Genomic DNA, 9,370 nt, shown 5'->3' with positions numbered 1-9,370 from the left:
ACATAAATCCGAAAATTTAAAAAAAAAACGATGTAGACGATGTCGTCACGTTGTCGGCGATGTCAACGATGTAGACAGGAAATGAGACGATGTAGATGATTTCGTCACAATGTTGTCAACATCACGATGTTGGCGATGTCAACGATGTAGACTGAAAAGGGTGCGATGAAGACGATGTAGTCACGATGTTGTCAACATCGCGATATCGGCGATGTCAACGATGGAAATAGCAAGATAAACGATGTAGACGATGTCGTCACGATGTTGTCAACATCGTGATGTCGGCGATGTCAACGATGTAGACAGGGAAGGTGGACGATGTAGACGATGTCGTCTAGATGATGTCAACATCATAATGTCGGCGATGCTAACGATGTAGACAGTAAAGGGGGATAATGTAGACGATGTCGTCACGATGTTGTCAACATCACGATGTCGGCGGTGTCAACGATGTAGACAGGAAAGGGGACGATGTAGACGATGTCATTACGATAGTGTCAACATAGCGATATTGGCGATATTGGCGTTGTGAACGATGTAGACAGCAAGAAGAACGATGTCGGCTATATCAACAAGTAAGACAATGTTGCGATCAGGTATGAAATCATGAACAAAGTTGACAATATCGGCGATATCGTCACTACATCGTGCACTGGAATACCTCAATTAATAATGTTGTCTTCATTTATTTGACAGTTATATTCCATATTTTCATTATGCCGATAGTCGTTTAAAAGTCAAAATATGTATTCTCATACCACATCTTCTCATATCTTTCATCTAAAATATCGCTTTAATACAAAACTTTTCGGAATTTTTGGTCCTCAATACTCTTCAACTTCGTACTTTATTTAGCCTTTTACATTTTTTGATTCAAGCGTCACTGAGTGATGAGTCTTTTGTAGACGAAACGCGCGTCTGGCGGAAATATAAAATTTCAATCCTGGTATCTATGGTGAGTTTATTTAATAACAGTGTTTAAAAAAACCCGTATTAAATAGGAAGAAGGTAAACAACAAAAGTGGTGTCATATTTACGTGTTTAACCTTAATATTTCTATGTTGTAAATTTAAAGCTTAATATTTACAAAGTACAGGTAAGCACACATTTGTTTATCCTTGACCTATAACAGATACACTGAATGAAGAACTATCTCCGTCGTATTGAGAGCTTTTTGATTTTAAACAGGTGTAAACTTTTAACTCAGGTAGATTGATAGTGCATCAGTGTCATTTATTTGAAAGGCTTATTTACTGAATTTGATCTCATTTTCTGTAACAGCTATATATATATTCGGCACATCTAGTCAGTTCGTGGGGGTAAGTTTTGTGTTTATCATGTTTTGCCGTAGTATAGATTATATACATAGATATAAAATATTAGGTCAAATTCAGAAAAATATAAACATTTTCATATGAGGCTGAGAACATCGAGAAGAGCGAGGTTTTTACAGTTTTGTGCTGAATACGAAAATGCTTATATTTTTATAACATCGATCTTATATTGTTTTAAAACTGCAACTTGAATTAATACATTGATATATAGCTATTTAAATTGTAACTCAAATTTCAAACTTATTTTCATTACTTCATGAACCCCTGATTGTGGAAAAAATGTGTTCCATGATGAAATTGACGTGCCATTGCACAAACTATAGCTGTGTTACTATATTTAGGAAATAAACACAACTAGTCGCAGTATAAAAGAGAGTTTAACTCTTTGAATAGAATAATATATATGAAATAATTACATCAATGACACATGCATATACAAAATGTTTAAAAAAAAGTGGCGTTTAACAATTGCTTGACTCAACGCATTATAGTTTTTACAATGAGTGAAGGAATGCGTAAATGAACAGTTGTCGACTATGTTCAATGTGACAATTGCGCATTTTGTCTATTTAAGTCTTGTAAGTAGCACTGTAATCAAAATAATCAAAAGTCAAATCAAATTCGAAGCTGAAAGGGATTGAAAACTAACAAATCAAATACAATATGCAAACTACGTTTAGACAATCCTTGGTTTTTCGAAATTCCAGCGATGTGTAAACTTCTGAATGATAGCATCAACTTTTACCATGTTAACACAGACTTTTCAGCTGTAGCGTCGACCCAAAAGCTTCAAACAAATATCAAAAGGGAACAGGCTCAACAGGCTCTTTTTTTTTTCTTTTTATTTAGGATGCATTTTTCTAATGCATGAGCAATCTTAAAGACAACCAACATTCCGTTCAATCTAAGCAATATCAACCCTTTGTGGTCATTATTTTTAAATGATAGGAATAAATTTGCACGATATTACATTGATTATATCACTGTCTAAGCTGCTGTAATAGATACACTTTATGTGAACAGGAAATATTTGTGAGGAGAAAATAGTTATATGGTTATTTGACTAGATGATCCATTGTACCGAATACTTAATCAACATTGAATTACAATTGAAATATTGAAAGATACGCGGGCCTCGGTTGGGTTGCTTTATTTAATTGTTTACAATACATGACTAATGCTTGTACTGGTCAAATCTACGTGTATGTGATTGTCCACTTTATATACTTTACTCTATCGGTTAACCTTTTTGGTCTAGTGCATAAGGTCATAAATTATGAATAAAATAAGATTTCAACTCCTTCAGGTGAAACTGACTTACAGGTATTTAGCTATGTTGTTTAAGGGACATGTAATGTCATAAGATCATATAGCTTATCACGTGTCAGTTGTGTACACATTTGTGGTTTTCACATTTTGTTTTTGAATGTTCCTGGTGAGATAAAACAAAAAAAAAAGCACTTCCATCACAACAAATTAAAAGCGTTTTGTTTAATTTCTTATTTTGTTAAAAAACATGTTGCCCTACTACAGGTGTCTACTACAGTTTATTTCTATTTCTATGTGACCTAAGATGTTTATTCTTTGTCTACAGAAAATTTAACATGACTTCCACAGTTGAGTGTGGTATATGTCATTATGATGATACTATCAAAGATGCAAGACAGTGGTGTACAAATTGTGAAGAAGGACTTTGTGAGGACTGTGAAAAAGTTCATAGATCTACCAAAATTACCAGAACCCACAAATCATTTCCATTGATGATTATCGAGAAATAAAGGATGTGTTGGTAAGCCATGTATGCGAGCAACATGGGAAAAGTTACGATTTGTACTGTCCTACACACGATAACACTATATGTATCGTATGCATCGATCAACATAAATCCTGTTCTCAAGTCATTCCACTAACCGAAGCTGTTGTAAATATAAAAGAGTCTACTGCACTTTCGGACTTAGAAGATAAGATAAATGGAGCGCTGCATAATAGTAAAACAAATATCATAGATATTAAGTCATCTGCTGAAGCATTCGATAAACAAGAGGAAAATATTAAGAAATGCATCAAGGAAGTGCGAGAAGAACTGAATAAACATTTAGATGAAATGGAGCAGAAATTGACCGAAGATTTTGCAACAAAATATGAATATTGTAAAACTGCATACGCAAATACAATAAAGCAACTAATCTCAGCAGACGACAAGTTAGCAAATTTGAAAAAAAGAACTGAAAGCATAAAACGATTTGCGTCAGATGAGCAAATATTCCTAGGAACGCGTGCAATTAGCAAAGTGGTTGAAAAAGAGATAAATTCCATTAAAACCATTTATAACGCTGTTCAATCATATGAAATAAACCTTGAACTTGATGCAAACATTTCATCATTTTTAGACAACGTAAGTCACCTCGGCAGCATATTAGTTAAAGAAGAAAATGTCAATTTACAGTTTAAGGAACAAAAATTAAATCAAGCCCAAATGCAAGTTTCTATGCCACTCGTTAATGTCGTACATGAACGCCAATGGAAACACATGTTTAAATTAGAAAAAGCTAGCTTGAAGATGGTCGTGACCGGTTGCATTATGTTAGCAAACGGAGATATGCTAATTGCTGATCATTGGAATAGAAACATAGTATTGATATCAAATGAATCTGATAAACCTGCCAAATACACTAACATTTCTGATTTTCCCTATGATATAACAATGATAGATCACAATCGTATTGTTATTACACATGGAACTAGTAGTAATACGTTGGATGTTCTAAATCTTTAGTACAGGTGTTGTTGAAAAGGAGATTCAAACTCAACAATTTGCTAAGAATCATTCTACAACAGAAGATTGTTTCGGAATATCTTACTTGGACAATAAACTTTGTGTGATGGTTGAAAGAGTTGGAATAGTCGTGCTCGACACATCAGGCAAAGCCTTAGAAACCCTGCCAATAGATACTGAAAAAGGTCGGAAAGTCGTCGTCTATAAAGATAGGATATACTATACTAACAGAAAAAAGAACACTATTCACTGCCTGAATACAGTAGGTCAGGAAATTTGGGTCTATCGAGATAAATCGATTGTTGAACCTTGTGGTTTAGCTGTAGCTAGCAACCTTGACGTGTTTGTATCATGTAGCAAATCTAACAATGTTATACTTATAAGATGCGATGGAAAAGATAGCAAGATCTTATTGCGGAAAGGAGACAATCTAGTTAAACCTAAAGCAATACATTTCAATAGAGAAAGGAGAGAATTATTAGTATGCAATGAAAACAACCAACATGCTGCAGTTTACAAAATATTATAGAGTACTGTATTGTGGAAATATTGTATTTTCGTGGATATTTGATTTTGTGGTTTTACAAAAGTCTTCATACAAGCCTAAACATAATTTGTACCTCGTTGAACATTTTAATTCGTGGTTCACCTCAAACCACGAAATTTACGAAAATTGGTATCCACAAATTGAATCCACAGTATCTAAAACATTAAATCTAAAAAATGTTATTCTTTTAACATTGTTTCCTTTATCGTAAATACATTGATGTTCTTCAATGTGATTGTCAATAATTCGCGGTAAATGAAGGTTTTTTTTATTGTTTTCTGACGTCAACATTACGATGTTGTCAAAGTTTATCAAATTGAAGAAGGTTGACACAATATTGACGAAAATAGGACCTGACGCAAAGTATTGTTTATTAAACTAAATAAACATCTAAATTTCTTTTTATAATAGTCTGTATATTAATGCGATAAGAAGTTTGTTTAATGATATCCATTGCAACATATTTAAAGACCATGTACATGTATTCAAATGTATAGGTTTTATCTATAAGAGAATATTTGTTTTTAGCCATGGAGTTGTCAGTTTGTTTTTGACTTATGAGTTTGAATGTCACTCTGGTTTCTTTCGCCTATCTCCCACTATTGTTTATGTCATGAAAACGACCAGTAAGTGGAATTACGAATGTTAATGCAAAAACATTGTGTAGGTATATTTTCATTATTGAAATTATTGACACTGAGAAAGACAAGAGTGCACACGCTGAAATGTCTCGCCTTCTTTACTAATCATTGATATTATGTTGATAGTCTTACATATAAGATTTACTACAACAATCACATAAACTTAACATGATCCATGAAAATGAGGTCAATATCATATAAACTAAACAAGAAATACATGTACACCTTACAATCATTCAATACACTTAATATAGTTGACCTATTGCTAATAGTTTCTAAGAAAACAGACTTAACCAATAAAACTAAATATTGACCAATGAACCATGAAAATGAGGTCAAAGGTCAGATAAACCATGCCAGGCAGACATGTACAGCTTACAATTCTTCCATACAACAAATATAGTTGACCTATTGCTTATAGTTTAAGAAAAACAGACCTAAACACAAAAACTTAACACTGAGCAATGAACCGTGTAAATGAGGTTAAGGTCAAATAAAACCTGAGAGACTGACATGTACATCATAAATATTTCCATACACCAAATATAGTTGACCTATTGCATATAGTATTAGAAAAAAAAACCATAAACTCAAAAACTTAACTTTGACCACTGAACCATGAAAATGAGGTCAAGGTCAGATGACACCTGCCAGCTAGACATGTACACCTTACAATCATTACATACATCAAATATAGTAGACTTATTGCATATAGTATCTGAGATATGGACTGGACCACCAAAACGTATCCTTGTTCACTGATCCATGAAATTAGGTCCTGGTCAAGTGAAAACTGCCTGACGTGCATGAGGACCTTGCAAGCTACGTACATACCAAATATAGTTATCATATTACTCATATTGAGAGAGACATTAACATTACAAAAAATCTTAACACTAAACCATGAAAATGAGGTCAAGGACAATGGACATGTGACAGACGGAAACTTCATGACATGACACTGTATTATAATACAAATGAAAGCAATATTGGAAAACAACGAATGTAATATCTTTTCCGCATCAATTTAGATTTTCAGCATTTCATCTCTGTATTCATAATATTAGACCATCACTAAAGTTAGTAGTTCAGGATCAAAATGAGGATGGTGTGTATAACAAAACTATTTGACAGCATCATCCAACACTGACATGTCTGATTTCATTTTTACTTCATAATGAAAAGTATCAGAAGTTCTCTTCTGGGAATAGTATACATGTCAGTTGATTGATTTTGTTTGTAGCTAAACCTCAAGTGGCAACTATTTCATTCATGTGCACAACGAGTATATTTTTTGGAAGTCCCATATCATCATTTTTAATCGGTAAAGACAAATCGGACGAAATTGACGAGATTGTTCATAATTATTCAACACCTTATGTATCCGGACACTGTACAATTTTCGTTAGAATATTTTGTCGAACACAGAATCGTAAATCCAAGGCAAACAAGGTGAATTACGATGAAATATCCATGTAATGCATAAAGTTAAATTTAAGGAAGAGACTGTAAAAAATGGGGAACGAAGCAACGTCAACAATGATGTTGATATCCCATGACATAAAAATATTGTTCCGATGCGTTGGATAACCTTTCTATCTGCCTTCTAATTAAATAAAAACTTTCCTTTCTTTAATGATAGCTGTAAGTGATCACAAGTGTGTAATTTTATAGCCATTGTTTAATTTATATAAGAATATGAAATGAAAAAAAGATATTTTTTTTAATGTGTATAATATCGATAGAGTCTAACGAGTAAAGTCATTTGCTATACTGGGAAAAAAGAACAATGCAATTATTGTTAACATATTAAAACAAAAGTCTTAAACACGATAATCTGTCATAAGCAGACCTGTTCCCAGGTCTGGTCAATAGCAGACTTGTCCATAGGTCTGGTCAGGAGCAGACCTGGCCACAGGTCTGGTCTGGAGCAGACCTGTCCACAGGTCTGGTCTGGGGCAGACCTGTCCTCAGCCCTGGTCAAAAGCAGACTTGTCCACAGGTCTGGTCTGGAGCAGACCTGTCAATAGGTCTGCAGCAGTCATAAAAAAGCAGACCGTAGGTCTGGTCTACCAACGACAAAGTTAACTTGCTTGTCTGCTTAAAATTTCACAAGTTAACTTGAAAAGCAGTCAACAAGTCTGCTCAAAGTTAACTTTTGTACTGGTTAGGACCGCACCCATCTGTATGTAATACAACTTTGTTTATAATAAAAAGGGGAACAAATCCGCATTAAAATCGTTAAGTTTGAGATCAAAAAAAGGTTAACAGTACCACATGTTCATGTGTGTGTCTTAGGCCAGGAACGTTTTTGTCATTTTGATATTGGTAATATCTGATATTTGATAGGGTGTTTTAAATTTGTTCACACGTTGTTTTCAATCGGATTTATCTAAAGCTTGGCAAATATTTAAACACCTGTCTATTGATTCAAAAAACATCTATGTGAGTCGTTGTTGTCAAATATTATATTATCTCTATAATAATTAACATATCATTATAGTGTTAAATCAGAGGCATTTAAAATATAAAACAAATATTGCCAAAAAACCTTGGCATCAATTACAATACGAGTTTAATTCACTACTATATAAGACAAGGAGATCTGAAAGAAATGCCAATGAGACAACTGTGCATATTCACAAGAACAAAGATACAAAGAAAAGCAGGTTTTTGTGGGCCTTCACTATTTCATATTCTGTTCCGGGTTGAAACTTTAATTGACATGGTCCTGAGAGAACACGATACGCGGCAATAAACAGTTCAGCTACATCTTTTAACATCTTTGAAATAATGATGTAGTTGGTACGAAATGAGGTTTCCAATAAACTACAGACTCGTTGCTCTAAATTGAATAATTAAAAGTGTCTTTTACATAGGGATTTCCCTGAAAGGCTGTAATCGTCTTCGACCTACTCACATAACTTATAGTGACACGATACTTGTGATGTTTAAACAAATTGTCCATTCGATTATGAACATGTAGGTAAAAGTTTAACAACTACGACAATACTTCTACGACAATGATAAATCTTATATAAAAAGAAGCGTTTTAAAGCAATGCATGTGTATTTGGATCGTATCATACTATGATTTTGAAAAAAAAACATAAAACTTTACTTATCGGTATGTTAACATATACTCTGCATAATTTTAAGCATGTTACAAGCAGAAATAATAAAACGTTTCAACAATTATTAATTTTACATTCTTCGGGTAAAGGAAACGCCATGTTCACTGGAACCGTGATAAAAAATTTAAGTGACGCAATGCAGCTTATGAAGTTAGGTGTGATTCAACGAAGTGAAGTATTTCGTTTGCTATTTTGTCCGCTTTTTACACTACTTTTTTAAATACTGGATAAAAAAAATAAAGGACTTTCAGTTTGAACTTTAGTTTCCTAATATTTTGAAATTTGTCTGCAGGGAATTTCAGAAAAATTATGTTATAAAACATGATAAATCTTGTCAGACCATAAGCAATGGCTACTTAGTTGATTTCCTCAATGACATGAACATACTGATGTAAAAGAAAATACATTTCATATCTAAATATGGTAAATATTCGTATGTACATTTTTCTTGTGTATCAACACTTTTTTCCAAATTATTTAGCAACGGAAATCTAATTTGATCGAAATGAAAATCAAATGATTATTATTTTGCAATTTCTAAGGTTTGCTTGTCAACAGATATCAGGTTTGGTACACAAAGGAAATCATGTGAACAAAATTACTATATGAGTTCATAAACGCAAGGTTGGGTTCATGTGGATTCGCTACTAGTATTGCTTTCCCTGACATGTTACAATTCTAAGCTTTATATCTACTGTACAACATCAATCACATTACAATACAATAAGGTCAACTGAGATCACCCTTCAGTTTTGGAATGGTTCGCAATGCTCACTCTGTAGTTTTTCTATGTATATTATGTTGACTTATTTTTCTTTTTGTCGTTAGTAGTTTATTACCACAGTCAATTTTTCTTTGAACAATTAGTTATGATTATCCCTTTGATATCTCCCACTTCTTTCTTATAAAAAAAAATAAGAACAGACTACCATGTAATTT

General features: G+C 33.2%; 1 protein-coding gene across 1 annotated transcript in view; it reads left to right on the top strand.

Moving 5' to 3' along the window:
* The first annotated feature begins 1,137 nt into the window (after positions 1–1,137).
* LOC127706097 (E3 ubiquitin/ISG15 ligase TRIM25-like) overlaps positions 1,138–9,370 on the top strand; it is a 630,321-nt gene continuing 622,088 nt past the window's right edge. The window contains exon 1 of the mRNA XM_052210559.1: positions 1,138–1,319. The gene's annotated coding sequence lies outside the window, so the exon portion shown is untranslated. The remainder of the gene's footprint in view (positions 1,320–9,370) is intronic.

This window comes from Mytilus californianus, unplaced genomic scaffold (genome assembly GCF_021869535.1).
Source record: "Mytilus californianus isolate M0D057914Y unplaced genomic scaffold, xbMytCali1.0.p SCAF_6, whole genome shotgun sequence".
Classification (NCBI taxonomy): domain Eukaryota; kingdom Metazoa; phylum Mollusca; class Bivalvia; order Mytilida; family Mytilidae; genus Mytilus; species Mytilus californianus.
This window is presented reverse-complemented; position numbering and strand designations above follow the sequence as displayed.